The sequence below is a fragment of the Natrix helvetica genome, assembly GCF_964273705.1.
Source record: "Natrix helvetica genome assembly, chromosome: 1".
NCBI classification, from domain to species: domain Eukaryota; kingdom Metazoa; phylum Chordata; class Lepidosauria; order Squamata; family Natricidae; genus Natrix; species Natrix helvetica.
Genome location: NC_138548.1, coordinates 205,035,295 through 205,051,674, shown reverse-complemented (window position 1 = coordinate 205,051,674; position 16,380 = coordinate 205,035,295). Strand labels below are relative to the sequence as shown.

Genomic DNA, 16,380 nt, shown 5'->3' with positions numbered 1-16,380 from the left:
CCTTTAAAGGGGGCAGAAACAAGCTTCCACTTGGAATGCATATCGATGTTCCAGTGCCTGAGCCACAAGAGGCGACAGGTAGTGACATTGGACTCCAAGGCCCTGGATGCAAACTTGGCAGCGCTCAGGGTGGCGTCAGCGGTATATTCAGTACCACCATGATTTTATTGACCTCCCGCCTTAATTTGGTACCTCTGGCTGGAAGTTTGGTGAGCAATTGTCTCAACCAGAGAAGGGCGACCCTAGAAAGGAAAGAGGTGGACGTTTTAATTGCCCAAGCAGCTGCCTGATGAGTTTTATGGCAGGCGTTCTCTGTTTTCTTGTCCTCTGCCTTGAGTCCCTCCAGATCAGGGGGCAGCACAGAGAATGAGGTAAGTGCTGCCACAGTAGGATCAAAAGGAGGTAATTTAAGCAAGTTTTCCAGACTGACATCTACCGTGTATAACTTTTTATCATTACCACTGGGAGTAGCAAGGGAGGCCAGTTGCGCCCATTGCTTTTGCACCTCATTCAGAAAAAGTTTGGGAGCTGGCACTATCTCTTGGGTTGACACAGACTCCTCAAAAAGATCTCATGACAGGTCATCCGGTTCAGTAGTCGCCTGATCTGGAGGGGTAGACCCCAAGTGGGTCGAGACTTTTGCCTTATTCAAAATAGTCTTGAAGTTGGCAAGCTTAAACAAACCCGAAAATACAGGCTTTTTGGAGGCAACACCTTCATCCCCTGAAAACGCAGGTTCCGGCCTAGGTAGGATGTCCTCCTCCTCCCAGTCAGAATCCTCATTGGCCAGGAAGGAATGTGGAGACTGAGAAGGTTGGGTTAAGGATGCCTCCCTAGGGGTATCTTGGGGCTGGAGATGTTGAGTCTTGCACGGGTGCTTGCCCCGCTGCAGCATGCCCACCTCTATGCCCTCGGATATAGCCCTGGTAATGACATCTTGCATCTTTGCTGAAAGGTTAGGGCTCTGGTCCTTGACAGGTCGAACCCCTGGAGTGGGTTGGACGGCCAGTTGCTTGGGCGCTAAGGGACCCACGGGAACTGGCCTTTCCTCCAGGTCTGATGGGCAGGCGAAGAGATTGGCCTGGTCAGCCAATGAGGGGCCTGGAGAAGCTGCCATGGCAAGGGAAACAGTGGGAGAGAACTCCTGACCTTCCTCATCACTATCGGAAATGGGTTGCCCCTGTTCTGGCTGAACCCCCATGGAGGGCTCCACTGGAGACACCCACTGGGAGGTTTGGGCCTGCTGCTGAGCCTTGGAAAAGTGCTTCTCTAAAGCCTTCTGGTGATGGATGGCATCCCTATCTGGGCCTGATCCTTGCTTGGGTCCTGGCCTAGAATAGGGTTTGCTGCCCCTGATGGCCTCCTGGGCAGCCTTACCAGCTTGCCTAGAGAAAGCTCTGGAAGAAGGCCCAAGCTGCTCTGAATTCTCAGGGATCTGATCTGCCATGGCTGAAAGGTTGGGGTCTAACTGAAACAGGCAGGGACTACCTCCACTCACCACCTTCACAGTTGCAGACCGTGGACCCAAGCACTTAGAAGAGAAACACAGAAGGCCACTGAGATCAGATCCAGCCAAGCAAGATTCTGGTGTGAGCGTTAACAGCTCCCAACACCTGGCAGGTCAGGTAATGGAAGGTGACCTAGGTAAGCCACAATCCCTTGACGCACCAAGCTGATAGTTTTACAAGGCTAGGAGTCAAATTGCCAGTGAAAACCAGACAAAGAGCCTCCACGCGGCGACCTGCAGTGAGTCAGGCAACCAGGCAGTTGCAGCAATGTGCTCAGAAAGCAAAACTGGCTAAACAAAATGGCAGACGGAACTTCCGGTTCCTCGAAATGGCCACCGGCCAGTCATGCAGCCCAAAATGGCCACCGGGACTAGATAGGAGCCCTGAAGAGCCGTGCCAAACGCTGGCTTCTTCGAAGCGCGGTTGGCAGCAACAGAACCTTCAGCAGGGATCCCTACCGCAGCGAAGGTGCTGAGACAGTGCTGGTGTCGGTACTCTGAACCATGCGCCTCCCACGACAGCTGCCTGTAGCCCTACGGCGCCCGAGCAAGCCCAGGACACCAGGAGGACCAAGAGGTGAGCAAATAGTCAATTAAGGGGAAAAGGATTTTTTCTCTCACCAAGCCTGCTCGTAATGGACGCAATCTGTAGAACTGAAGAGAAACTCGAAGCGCGTCCACTGGGCTAACTGAATTGAAAAAAACTGGAGAGGGTCAGCACCAGAGGTGTGGCTTAAAGTTTCAATTCAGTTCTGGGCAGATAGGCTGTATTTAACCTTGTTTGGACTCTCCAGAGCAGTGCCCTGGAAAAAACCAAATTCCTTGGTGTTCACCTGGCAGAGAATCTCACCTAGTCTTCAACACCAGTTCCATAATAAGGAAGGCCCAGCAGCGTCTTTACTTTCTTAGGAAACTGAGGAAGGCACAGCTTCTACCACACATCCTCACAATTTTCTATAGAGGGACTATCGAGAGCACTCTGAGCAGCTGCATCACCACCTGGTTTAGGAATTGCACCATTTCAGATCGCAAGACCCTACAGTGAATAGTGAACACGGCAGAGAAGATCATCGGGGTTGCTCTTCCTTCTGTCATGGACATATACATTACACGCTGCATTCGTAAAGCCAGAAACATTGTGGCTGACCACACACACACACACACACACCCTCATACATGTTCTTTAGTCTCCTGCCATCTGAGAAAAGGTACAGAAGCATTCGGGCCTGCACAAACAGACTGTGTAACAGTTTCTTTCCACAAGCCATCAGACTCCTCAACTCTCTCTAAGTTCTTAGATTTAGAGCTATATGTAGTTCTGTGTTCTGCTCTTTTTCTTTTTATCTATATTGTCTGATGTAGCACCTTGGTCCTGGGGAAATGTTTTGTCTCACTGTGTACTATACTGTATATTGTTGAAATGACAATAAAACCTACTTGACTTGACTTGACCACAAGATTTAAATCATAACATTTCTTCAAGGTTTCACAGACCTCGTAAGTTTACATCACGCCCCACCCTCACCCCCACCCAGAGGTCCATGGACCACAGGTTGAGAACCACTCTGCCCTAGAGGAAGTATAGCAAATATACTATAATGTGAAAAGCGCAACAGGATTCTCACAATGATTGCATCTGAATGGTATCAGCAACGTCAAAAGTTTCAAGACCATTTCCATAGCCATTTATACATTACATTGATCAGATAGTTATTTTATGGATCACTGCCAGAATATTTCCCAGGAAACCGTTCCCCCTCCCCCACTTTATCTCTATACAAAATGAGATTTTCAGAGTTAAATTCTGGTAAATAAAGCTGTTGAGGGACTTAGTGTCGCTCCCATTACCTGTCCCAGCTTCTGCCAACCTAGCAGTTCGAAAGCATGTAAAAATGCAAGTAGAAAAATAGGAGCCACTTTTGGTGGGAAGGTAACAGCGTTCCATGCGCCTTTGGTGTTTAGCCATGCCAGCCACATGACCACGGAGACGTCTTCGGACAGCGCTGGCTCTTTGGCTTTGAAACGGACATGAGCACTGCCCCCTAGAGTCAGGAATGGCTAGCACATATGTGCGAGGGGAACCTTTTAAATAAAGCTGTTAAAATTGACAAGGACAATAGTGTAGGTTGACAATTCCACCCGCTAGGGTGCAAAATCAGTGTATAAATGGCATGCCACGTGTAGTGTCATATGTATGTGTCCCCAAAATTTAACTTCAACCCAGAGGAAACAATTTAACATAATAATGCAGGGCAGTGTCCATAGAAGCCATCACCACTGGCCAAATGACATTAGCTGCTCTTTCTCTCCAGCCCTGTCCTGGGATATCAGCTGATGCCAAACCTGAAACCCAAGTAGGCATGTTTCCAAAATGGTACACTACAACCCAGATATCTCAGTGCGCTCACCCAAGACACGAGGGAGGGCCTATTACAAGCAGGCTTGCCCTAATCTGGAGAACAAGGACACTAACAATCCAGATCAGGGCTCTTAACTAACAAATCTGCTAATCATGTCTTCCAAGATACAGCTTCTCAGCAGGCATCTCACTCTGATTAAAGGAAAGATAGCTCCTATAATGCATCTTATTCACTCCTTATATAGAAGTGTGCAGCTTGTAACCGAACACTGGGACATAACACATTTTGAAGCAATGCTCATTGTCCTCTAAAGATGCACAGAGAAACATAATTAAGCCCAGAATCTGAAATTACCTTATGGCCGCTGGCTATACAGTATTGAATTTTCTTCAGTCATCTACTTTATTTGGGCTTCCTCTTTGGCACGCTCTGCAATGTGTTACAATACCATTCCAGTCAGCAGAAGAGCACCAGCCATTACTTTACATCAACTGATTGCTTTGTTTTTAAAGTGTTGAGTGAGTTATGAGGAAAATAACTAGAAAGGGCCAGATGGGTTATTAAGACCTGACCACCCCTCACAGGACTTTTAAAATCTACTGTCTCTTTTCCCAAGTTGGCACCCTCCAGCTGTCCCAGCACATCTGGAAGATACCAATGGGGGAAAGGTAGATCTTCCTAATGCCACGATAATGCTGGACACAAATCATAAAACTGGCTTTTCTTGGCAAAAGAGAAAAGAGATTACAATTGGTTCAATTTTTTTCAGGGAGGGATGTCATAATGACAGCAGTTGTCAAAGGGATGAGAGTAAAACCTGGGTTTGGTGAGGTAGGCAGATTTACTTTTAACTTTATTTATTTATTTATTATTTATTTATTTATTATTTATTTATTTATTTATTTATTTATTTATTTATTTATTTATTTATTTATTTATTTATTTATTTATTATTTATTTATTTATTTATTTATTTATTATTTATTTATTTATTATTTATTTATTTATTTATTTATTTATTTATTTATTTATTTATTTATTTTACCGTGCTTCTAGACCGCCCCCTCTCCCAAAAGGGACTCGGGGCGGTTAATATTGAATGGACAAGGATTTTTTTTTCTTAAACTAGTCTTTTAATGACCTTCTTTATAATCCAAAGGGTCCTTTGGATGGGCCAATGCCACTAATTCAGAGGGGAAGAAAGGACAGATGAGTAAGAGTCTTCCCAGAAATTTTCTTTCCCTCCTTACTACATTAATACTACATTACACACTACACTAATGTACCTTTTCCATTAACGGTGAAGAAATAACAAACTTCCAGGACAAAAATCGGGATCTCTTTTTATCGTATTCCTGGCTTTTACTTTGTATGAGGTCTCTAGCCATCCTTTTAGGATGGGAAAGCAAAATGCCAATTGCAGGGAACACAACCAACGCCAACCAACTCATTTCAATAGCGAAGCGAAACAAAACATGAACAACTTGCTGAAGAATTTGAATCTAAGGCGGAGAAGTGGCTGAGCTTCCATTTCACAGAAGGTTAAACTGTGGAGGCTAAAAAAAGAAAGGAGCAATAAGTCCAAAATCATGCCAGATAGCAAAGGTGAGGTCAGAAGCTGGAAACACAAACCGGTATTTCTGAACTTACAACTTTTCCAGCAGCAAGTCATTTCCAGAAAGGTATGAGACAGCTAATATATAATTAATTTACATGAATATTGGAGCAAAGGATTTGGAGGTAGGTTTCCCAATATTCCTTTAGCACTCAAATAGCTTGTGGCTGGTGAATGGGTTCCCACTGTGATTTACTGAGAAACACTGAAGGCATTTTCAAGGAAGTTTCATTGCCATAATTCCTATACATCCCACATTTCCCTCTGAACAGGTTTTACTGATGGTGGCGGTGTTAACATTGACTTCATTCCCCCCACCCACCCCAACCTGTCAAACATGTTTAAGCAGAGAGAGCCACAGAACAAGATGTACAAGAAACCAGCACTACTATGCCCTCCATACCAAAGGACATAGTTTGTAACCAATGGCTTCAAAGCTTGAGGGACCCAAAACTGCAGCTGCAAAAAATGGAGGTAGCATAAATGGACAAGGAATTCAGATATCCCCCACCCCCCTTGAAATGCAGAGAAGGAGAGATAAAAGTTGGCGTGGAGCCCTGTGTGTGTGTGTGTGTGTGTGTGTTGTTGTTGTTGTTGTTGTTGTTGTTGTTGACAGGTTAAATCCTTCTCTGATTTGCAGGGATGCATGTCCTTGCTTTGCAATTAGCAGCAGCCGACCTTGGGACTTAGCATAAGGTGGGGTGGCCACAAGCAGGACTAGACTCAACAATAAAAGGATCTAACTGGTATGATATGACAAACAAAGAAGCCAGAGCTCCTATTCAAAAACAGGCTGCTCAGTTCTAGCTTCTTAGATGTAGTTGAAAAGAACAGACAGTTTATGGATTTACAGCAGGACTTGAATCCCAACGTGGCCAAGAGGAGTGAAAACAAAGAAAATTCTGGAGTTTATTTTTTGCCATGCTGGAACACAGTTGTTATTCAATGATTATTTAAAAAAAAATTGTTTTGTTTGTTTTTTGTTAACTCCTTACTAAAGTATTTCAAAGACTTATGTATCCAAGGTACTTCTAAGATACTGGATACTTCTATGTATTCCTGGAGAGTACGAATACACAATAATTGAGGGTTTGAGGCTTTTAAAATGTTAAACCTGATACTTCTGCAAAATGTTGCAGCTTTTTTCACGAGTGTGCTATATTTGAGAACGTTAATATTAAATACTAAATACATCTACAGATGTTATAACTTAATAACATTTCCCTATATTTAATTATCTGATTTTAATTCATGTATTAAGTTTCTACAATTTTACACTTTTTTTACTATATACTTTTGTAAAGAGGAAAAAAGGAACAACGAAACATTTACTTTAAAAATGTTTTAAAATAAAAGTTTTGGGGAGATATTAATTTCTAAAATATCCAATCTTTTTCCGTTTTTTAACTGTTCATGTATGTTTTGGAAGCCTGTCATTTATTTTGTCAATAAATTTCGGTTTTCCAATCAAAAGTTCATTGATTGCTAACTGTGAGGGTTTCTTTTTAATTATTATTCTCTGGTTCATGCAGTTGCCTTATAGTAGTTCTTTCAGAGCCTTTCATGTTATTTTAAAATTTATTAGCTTTGCATAATTTTCTTTGTTTTGCTGCTTGATTGATATAAAATTAAAACCCTAAGCACTAGAACAAAAATCTGTGTCAATATTTAAACATAGAATTGCTATAGGTAAAACAATGGCCTTTTCAAAATTAAATTTCTTATGTCAGGCCCTCCCTATGGAGATCCTAGAAAACGTTTTTCATACAAAACATTCAAAAGAATGATGAAACACTATTCAATTCAAAAACGGATCCAACAATCAATAGAAAGATAACCTGTAGTTCTCGGAAAAAATCTATCTCTAAATTATATTCTCAAACTAGGTCATCCCATCCCATCCATTTGGAAAGATTTATTTATTAAATTTATATGCCACCCATGTCATTATCCAAAATAAGATCAGTGAGAACAGTGGATAGACGTTGAAAATATGATTTGAATAAGTACTTACAGTAAGCAATTTATTCTTTAAAAAGACATCTAGAATAACAAGCAATACTATGAAGAAGTATAGCTCTGTAGTAATTCTATAGCATGCATCTACTTTTAACATCCCAAATGATCTATATGAGTTTTACAACAGATATAGAACTGGCCAAATAAAAATCAGTTTAGATAGTCCTCAACTTACAACCATTCATTTAGTGACTGTTCGAAGTTACAACACACTGAAAAAGTGACATGCCTGTTTTCACACTTATCACCACTGTAGCATCCCTATGGTCACATGATCAACATTTGGGCACTTGGCAACTTGCACATATTTATGATAGTTTTACTATCTTGGGGTGATGTGATCACCATTTGCAACCATTTGGAAGCCGGCTTTCAACAAGCAATCAATAGAGAAAGCTGGATTCACTTAATGACTGCATGAATCATTTAATAACTGCAGTGATTCACTTAAATGGGACAAAAAAAGGTTGCAAAATGGGGCAAAACTCACTTAACAACTTCCTTGCTTAGCAACAGAAATTTGGGGCTCAATTGTGGTCGTAAGTCAAGGAATACTTTTTTATAGAATAAGATTTTTATAAGACTACTTTAGCTCATAGTAGAGATAGAGCTGCAATTAGATTATAAAATATTGTGGCTTTGTGGAATCATATGAACTACTTTTGTGTAAGAAAGTTAAAATAATTTACAAATGACCGGTAAACAAGTTTTGAGAAATTCATATTAAGTTACCTTTCTCAATGTAAAACACAATTGCCAAAATATCTGTCATTACTGGAAATAGGTACAGAAAACTCTTCTCCAGTTCTGAAAAATACATGGGGGACTGATCTGGAAAAGAATTTTGATATATGGCAAGCATTACAGTGATTGAGAGACTTGTCGGTTTCTCTTGGGGGCTATACAGTATTTGAAAAGTTTGCATCAGTGGCATTTAAAGGCTTCATAAAGCATTGCCCAGATATCCCAAAATTACCCCAAAACAACAACAGGAATTAGCTTTTTGGCTTTCATGGGTATATGAAAAAGTATCACATTTTTGGAAAAAAGTTTTTGATAAACAATTTTATAATGAAACAAAAAATAATTTTCCATCAATGTATTTACATATATTTGTTGGAAAGGATATGGGGTAAAATATTTATAAGTATAGTGGTTAAGGTACCAGGCTAAAAACCAGAAAACTATGAGTTCTAGTCCTATCTTAGGCACACAATTAGCTGGCTCTCTCGGCCTGAGGAAGCAGGCAATGGCAAAACACTTTTGGCAAAAACAAGGCAGTCGCCAGGAGCTTTGGTAACTAAATTATTAATTGCTCAGCATTGAAAATAGTTGGATAACTTAGCAATTTTAAACAACTGAAGAATAGAATTTGGTCAATAGTTGTACTTGAAAAAAATATCACAAAGTTCTTAACTTGAAAAAAACTGGATGACAAGCCCTCATTTTTCTAGTGGGAGAATAATTGATAATAAATCTTCTGTCAACTGGGTATGTGGAAATTATAATATCATTTGTAAAGAAACTAGAAAATACTGATGCTGAACTGGTGAAATGCCAATCAAAATGTTGATTAAAATAAAATATATAAAAAAGAAAATGCCAGAAAGAAAGAAAGAAAGAAAGAAAGAAAGGAAGGAAGGAAGGAAGGAAGGAAGGAAGGAAGGAAGGAAGGAAGGAAGGAAGGAAAACAAGTTTTGGCGATTTGTGAACTGCATGTAATTTTATGGTTAATTGACACTGAAAAGCTTAAATGAAGAAGAATTTTCTTCTTAAATGAAGAAATGTTTAACAATGTATCCAATGAAATTCATTTTTTTTACTATCGGTTCTGTGGGCGTGGCTTGGTGGGCATGGCATGGCTTGGTGGGCGTGGCTTGGGTGTGGCAGGGGAAGGATACTGCAAAATCTCCATTCCCACCCCACTCTGAGGCCAGCCAGAGGTGGCATTTGCCGGTTCTCTGAACTACTCAAAATTTCCGCTACCGGTTCTCCAGAACTTGTCAGAACCTGCTGGATTTCACCCCTGAATGTATCCCAGAGGTTTTTCATACTGTGTACTTTATGAGAGTTTTCTTAAGACAGATATTATTGCATAAGGTTTTCTACTAACCAATCCCTGTAACATGTTTATAAAATCAATTCAGTTTACCTGAGGTTTAAAATACCTAGCCACCGCTGGTGGTGAACTGAGAAAATGCCACTGACATTTTCCCAGATCTCCTTATTGCATGCATTATTTCATGACAGATGTTTATAATTAATCAAAAACAAAGATGACGAGAAAACTGTTTAACTTTAAGTTTAACTTTAAAATAAATGTTTAGATAGGGTGTGTGCAGGTGTGTTCAGTCCACATGTGCAACCTGCACAACACTTATTTAATAGACCTAAACCTCTTCTAAAACCAGATATTGCTAACTTGGTGAAAACCAATGTACTTTATTCTTCCTTGCAAATTTTGATATCAGATTTATACTGATTTAGATACAGGTAACCCTCAATTTATATAATTGAATATAATAGAACCTGCCATGTCATGACAGTCATAAAGCAGGTCATCACTTGACCAGACCTGATTTTACAAACTTTTTTGTGGGTTATCATTAAGTGAATGCTGGAGTCTTTAAGCAAATCCATTGTTTGCTACATGACATTTTTTTCAGGAAACCAGAAAGCCATTTTCCAGAAAAAAAACATTGTAAACCATGGTCACTTGACTAGGGGGCCCTGTAAACAGTCATAAATGTGGACCAATTGTCAAGCACCCAAAATGCAGTCACGTGACTATGGGACAGCAGACCCTCTAACTGCAGAAATAGGTCATAAGTAGCTTTTGGGAGATCCGTCATAATTTCAAATGCTCGCAAAGCAACCAGTTGAAAATCAAGGACTGCTTGTGCATGATACAGTACCTAGAAACATGTATCCTATACAATTTTTTTCAGCATTCCTGTTTGATAGCACTTGGTCAAATACAAAAAGTCACTCGTTTGTTACTTCCTGGTATTTGATTATTAGCATGCATTGATACTTTACGTGTTTGTTTGAGCAAGTGTCAAAGAGGTATTTCCATAATCTGCCAATCTTCAAAGCATTGAGGAATTATAAGGCATACACAGTTCGAATCTGGGGGTAAAAATGAACTCTCACACTAATATGAAGTCAAATTTGAAAACCTGAATGCTTGAGAACATTTGTTTCAAACCCCCCCCCCCAACTACTTCTCAACTACAGAGAAGTGTGAAGCTAGAACGAAATTGCTTTGCATTTATCTGGTTATCCTCCCTCAGATATTTGCTCTTTTGGCCACCTTTGAATCATTATATTCGTCACCTCAAATGTTGTGGTAAAATTGTAGTAATAATAATCCTGCAAATCCCCCCCCCCAAAAAAAAATAATAATCTTATCATTAGAATCGGAGATGGATGAGAAATAATTATACTATTCATTTTCAATAATGAACATTTTCTCTCTCACACAACAAAAGACTTCTACAATTTTGCAGTATTGTGAATTGCCCAGCGCAGGCCAAAAGCCTGAACAGGTTTTGAACTCTTCCATTGCTTGCACAAATCTAGATAAGTTTAAAACAGTTGCGAGTCCTTGAGAATTTCAACTCACTGTTCAAGAAACCCTGAATTAAAAATGTTTCCAATATCTTGGAATAGGATCTTCTCTTTCAATCCTAGCTATGAGGGTGACAGATCTATCTCTGTCTTAAATCAGTTGATTAAATTATGAATTTATGGTTGTTTGAGGAATTGCAGCAGAAGTATTACTAAAGGTGATAAATTCATCCAAGGCCTCAGTCTGAATCTGACAGATGATGGAGGACCATGGAAGGTGTGTTATGATCCAGATAATATTCACTACTGGCAAATAAGAATAGAATGATCATTATGTGGGGTCAGGAATGCTTTCCTTGGCTCTCAAGAGAAATAATGACCTTTGATGGCCTGTGTCCGTTTCCAACCTAGTATCTTTCCAATGTGCTGGACTAGAATAGTGACCCCTCCCCCAACCTTTTGGGCACCAGGGACCGGTTCCATTGAGAGTGTTTTTTTGTGGACCAGAGGGAGCGGGGTTTCATGTGTGGCCTGCATTGCCCTGTTTCTGGTATGCTGCAGACCGATGCCAGCCCTTGGACCAGGGGTTGGGGACCCCGGACTAGAACTCTGACCATATGACACATGGGGATGATGGGAGTTCTCCAACACATCTGGGGAGTGCTATCTGCCAAATAAATAACATGCAGTATATACAGATATAAATATAAAGGCTAGCTCAGGATAGTTTGCTCTTTCTGGAGAAAAATCCACCGTTGTCTTACTTTACGTTAGACCATGTCACCTCTCATTAGAATGAGCAAATATTTTGAAAAAAATAAAATAAAATTGACTTAATCGCTTCACATCAACAACTATCCTAACTTGTATCAACTATTTGAGTACTCTACTCAATAAGCTAAAGTCTTCTTCATACTGAGTGTATTCACCTATGCAAAAGGACAGACTCGTGTGGAAGAAAGAAGAGAGTAGGAAATTGGAAGAGAAAATCCATGTTCAGACAATATACTCAGCTAGGCCTGTAAATCTGGTAAAGGTAAAACTAAGAGTAAGGCATAAAGACAAAGGCATAAAGTAACAGACTAAGGAGCTTGCACTCCTTATGTCCTTCAGATCCAGGAGGAGGGCTTTATCCAATGCTAATTCTTCTTTCTGGCCTGCAAATACAAAAAGAAGAAGCTACAGCAACTCCTAAATAGGTTTAATTTAGATACAGCATCTGTTCTCCTTCCCTTTGTTCATGGAGACCTCTCTTTTATGGGCATGGTGACCAGAGGACCTCCCCCCCACACACATAGTAAAAAAAAACAGTATTTTTTTTTAAATCTGAAAAATTAACCCAGGATTCAGCAGTAATTAGCCAGTGAAAAAATGGTTGAGGTACTGATTACACAAGAAACCAAGCCTAGCTCTGGTATACATACACTTATGTATACTTATAATAGTATGTAAGAGAATAAAAAATAAAAAATTTGGGAAAAGAAACCAGGCCTACCTCTGATTCCTTTGGTGCCCATCCAATGGGCATATTCATTTATTGATAGATTTCATTTACATCCCACTTCTCCTCTAAAGAACAGGACTTCTACTTTATCCCAGAGCAACAATCTCGTGACACAAGCTGGGCTTACAGATAGCAACTTGCTCAAAGTCAGTGTTTGGGATTCCATGGCTGAGGGACTCCCTCATGCCAGCAGCCCAACATTTAAAGTGCTACCACTCAAGCAGCCTAAATATATCGCATAAATACCTTCTTCCCCATGGTTAGTGCCATATTACCTTCAAACTTTGTACGAACACACCCTAACCTTTTGAATTAGCACCTGTGATTCCTGGCTCCATTTTAACCTTCAGCCAAACCTATGCCTAAAAAATCCTGCCTAGTTGGCAACTTTCTTCCAAATAAATTTCAATGAACAAATAAATATTCAATGAACAAACAAATCATGTTCCACTCTAAGTGTGGCTTCCATTATTACTTTTCACGCCATCTTATTGCTGTACAAAGGTCAGCAACTCCACTTGTTGGAAAAAATAACACAGAGAGAGGAACCCTTATATGCTGTACATAAATAAGATGAAAATTTGGATTGTTAGTATGAAACTTCAGTGTTTGAGGGAATGATGGAGGCAGATATGAATATCCCCCCCCCCACCAATCAGAATAGTGCCATCACCGGAGCAATGAAAATCTTCGCCCCTCTCTACTAACCATGAGGATCAGAAACATTTTTTTACAAACCAACCTTGTGATTCTTAAAATTCCAACCAGCTGGGAAGAAGCCATTTCTTGTCCCATGCCGGGTGAAACCAAAATACCTTCCTTCTTCCTGGACCAGAACTGAACCCGTTTTTTAAAGCTGCATTTTCCTTAAGCGAGTTAAGACTCGTTTCCCAAGGCGTACCTTTCAATTAACACGAATTTCCCTGCCCTTCCTCCTTCCCGAGTCGGGAGTTGCGAGACCAGGTTCTGCGGAGGAAGACCCAGCCAGCATCCCTCCCTACTTACTTGGAATCGTTGGGGAGCAGTTCTTTCCCGAGGGAGGAACAAAAAACAACAACAACAACCACCTCAACCGAGAAATGACTTTTCTACCCTGCAACAGGCAGAGAGGGTAAAACAAATTTACAGCGGACCAACTTTCATTGTTTCAAAGCAAGCTGCGGGCTGGCTGGCTGGCTTGGCTTTCGCCCGTGCAAACTTTCCGCGCCCTGCGACCCTCCCTTTTTCTTTGCACTGAAGCGGAAAGCCCTTACCTGGGAAGAGGAGCACACCTCCGACACTCTGATTTGGCCTTGGGCGTTTTGTTTTGTTTTACCGCGGATCTCCCCACCCCTGGGAGCGAGGGTGCTTGCTTGAAGGGGAGCCCCTAGCCATTGGATGGGCAGCTTCGGCCTCTCCTTTATTCTCCTCTCCTGGCTTTTCAAACAAAAAACAAAAATCCTGAAAGGAAAAAGCCGCCACCATGCCGAGTAACCTCTTGTCACCGTGGAAGCCTTTGGAAATGGTGATTCTGCAAGGCAAATGTTGCAAGTTCCCTCCTTCCCTCGGCCCATCCCTCTCTGTGGCCTCCCCGAGGCCCGCCTTCCCCTTCGCCTCCTTAGCAGGAGACCTGAGCCACCCAGGAATTGTAACCTGAGTCTAGTTAACGGCCTTTCTATGGGTTTCTTTTTTGAGGTAGCTGAGCCTTTGTGGTCTCGAAGATCGTCCAGTTTTTCCTGGAAAGCTGGAAAGTTTGGGGTGGGAGTGGGGGCTCTGCGAAGGAGCAGGGTGAGGTTCGGTATTTTGGCTGGCTTTGGAAGAAGATGGAAGGGGGCTCAGTGGGAAACCGTAACAAGCCTAGAGGAAGAGATAAACAGGGCTTCTTACTAAATGAGGCTGTGGAGTGAAATGGAGGAGGGGGTTGTTTGGTGGGCAGAGGAAGAAATGAATCGGTGGAAACATATCCATCAGGTGGGATTATGATTCTGCTCCCAGGTTTAGAAAGCAAAGTGTCTAACCTGAGTACTTTAGCTGGTCCTTTAAGATGAAATGGACTACAAAGCTCATCATCTCCAGTCAGTAGAGCCTATGACCATGCTGGCTGGGAATGATGGGTTTTACTTCCACCACATTTGTATGTGCCCTGTTGGAGAAGGATGTTCTAAAGAATTTTGTGTGACTATGTTTTCATGACACATTTAGTTTAATTCACCAATATTCTGAGTCTCTGTGACCTAAACTAATCGCAAAGGTTTGTTTTGCACTGTGCACCATGCTAAAATATCATTGCCTAGTTGTGGTTCAATGTGTTGGGTAAGCACAATGTGTTGAAACAACATACAACAAACCATAAGTCTATTAAATCTGTGGCTGAATTCACATAAGCCAGATCCAAACAAGCCTTATTATGGTTCATAAACATGGTAATATATGAATCATCACTAGATTATTCAACAAATCACCATTCAAACAAGCTAGTGCTATGTATCAGCCTGCAGAGTAGTTTATTCTTCTTGTTAGATTTATATCCCTTCTTAAATTTATGCTAAAAAAGTTATGTTAATACTTATCTGGGTTAGCACATCAAGGAAAAGCATGGTGCAATCTGGTTTTATGTATAGTGTTTGTATGGACTTTTCCATTAGGTTCCACACTATAGTTTGTAACTTACCATAAGACATGGTGGCTGATTGAACAAGTTATATTTTATGTAAAAATACTGTGATCTAAAATATAGGGACTCCCTTGTGCCAAATGATAATGTTCCTTCTGTGAAGTTATCTAGAAACAGCCTGCTCAAGGTTTTGTCCCCAAAAGAATGTGGGACAGAAAACAGGCCTTTTCTGTGGTAATGACAAAATTGTGGAATGAAAAGAACTTAAAAGCAATTCTTTTAAAGTAGGCCTACAACATACTGGGATACCTAATCTGATCAGAGTGGGTGACTATTATATTTTATGCTGCTTTGATTATTTTTGTACTGGAGATCACTTTTTGCTTATTAATATTAGTGTGCTCACTGCCCAGAATTGATTGAGTGGGATGGTACAAAATATTATTAATAGATACATAAGTAATATGTGAACTCTTCCCAATTTTTTGTTTGTGCATGCCTTTAGGTCAGTTTTGGATGCTTAGCAGCTGCATCGGCTAGTCTGTAGTTTTCTTGGAAAGATGTTTTTAGAAGTGGCTTGTCTTTGTGTTCTTTCTGAGAGAGATGGAGTGGCCAAGTCCCTCAGCTGGCTTTGTGCTCAAGGTGGGACTAGAACACATGGGCTCCCTGATGCCTTAACATGCTATATCAAGCTAGATTTGCTGCCCAAGGAGGCTTCTGGGGATGGGCAGTTTCTTTCCATTTCTTCTAAGAAATCTAGGTTATAGTTTAGCTTCTAAGGAAGGCTGTTTAGGAAGAGTATGCTGGGAAAAGAAGTGGAAGGAAGCAAGGGATTAAAGTGGTGCAATCTGTGATTAGGAATTGGTGTGGTTGCTGCAAACAGATTTATGACAAGATCAGTCATGTGACTGCGGGAAATCCCACATCTTATGAAATGTCTTTATTTGGGAATAAGCCCCATATGAATTTATGAGGGGGAAAAGTTATTTTTGAATACAGTGCTTAAGATCAGCTAAGAAGCCCAGCTCTTCCCCATGTTTGTTTGAAAATAAGCCCTTGCTATTTCAATGGGACAGGCAAGCAAGGCCCGTGTTTGTTCAGAAAGGTGTCCTGCTGCTCTCAGTGGAGCTAATGTCCAGGAAAATATGCCTAAGCACACTAACTTGAAGAAAAGCAAGCTCACTTGAAGAAAAGCAAGCTCCGCTCCGGATA

The 16,380-nt window shown here is 40.9% G+C and overlaps 1 protein-coding gene and 1 long non-coding RNA gene across 5 annotated transcripts in view; one reads left to right on the top strand and one right to left on the bottom strand.

Moving 5' to 3' along the window:
- LPAR2 (lysophosphatidic acid receptor 2) overlaps positions 1-14,414 on the bottom strand; it is a 53,041-nt gene extending 38,627 nt beyond the window's left edge. The window contains exon 1 of one of the 4 annotated variants that reach the window (XM_081957442.1): positions 13,829-14,414. The gene's annotated coding sequence lies outside the window, so the exon portion shown is untranslated. The other 3 variants (XM_081957444.1, XM_081957445.1, XM_081957443.1) reach the window with 3 other exon arrangements.
- LOC309394393 overlaps positions 13,941-16,380 on the top strand; it is a 37,513-nt gene continuing 35,073 nt past the window's right edge. The window contains exon 1 of the long non-coding RNA XR_014175729.1: positions 13,941-14,079. This is a non-coding gene — a long non-coding RNA (uncharacterized lncRNA). The remainder of the gene's footprint in view (positions 14,080-16,380) is intronic.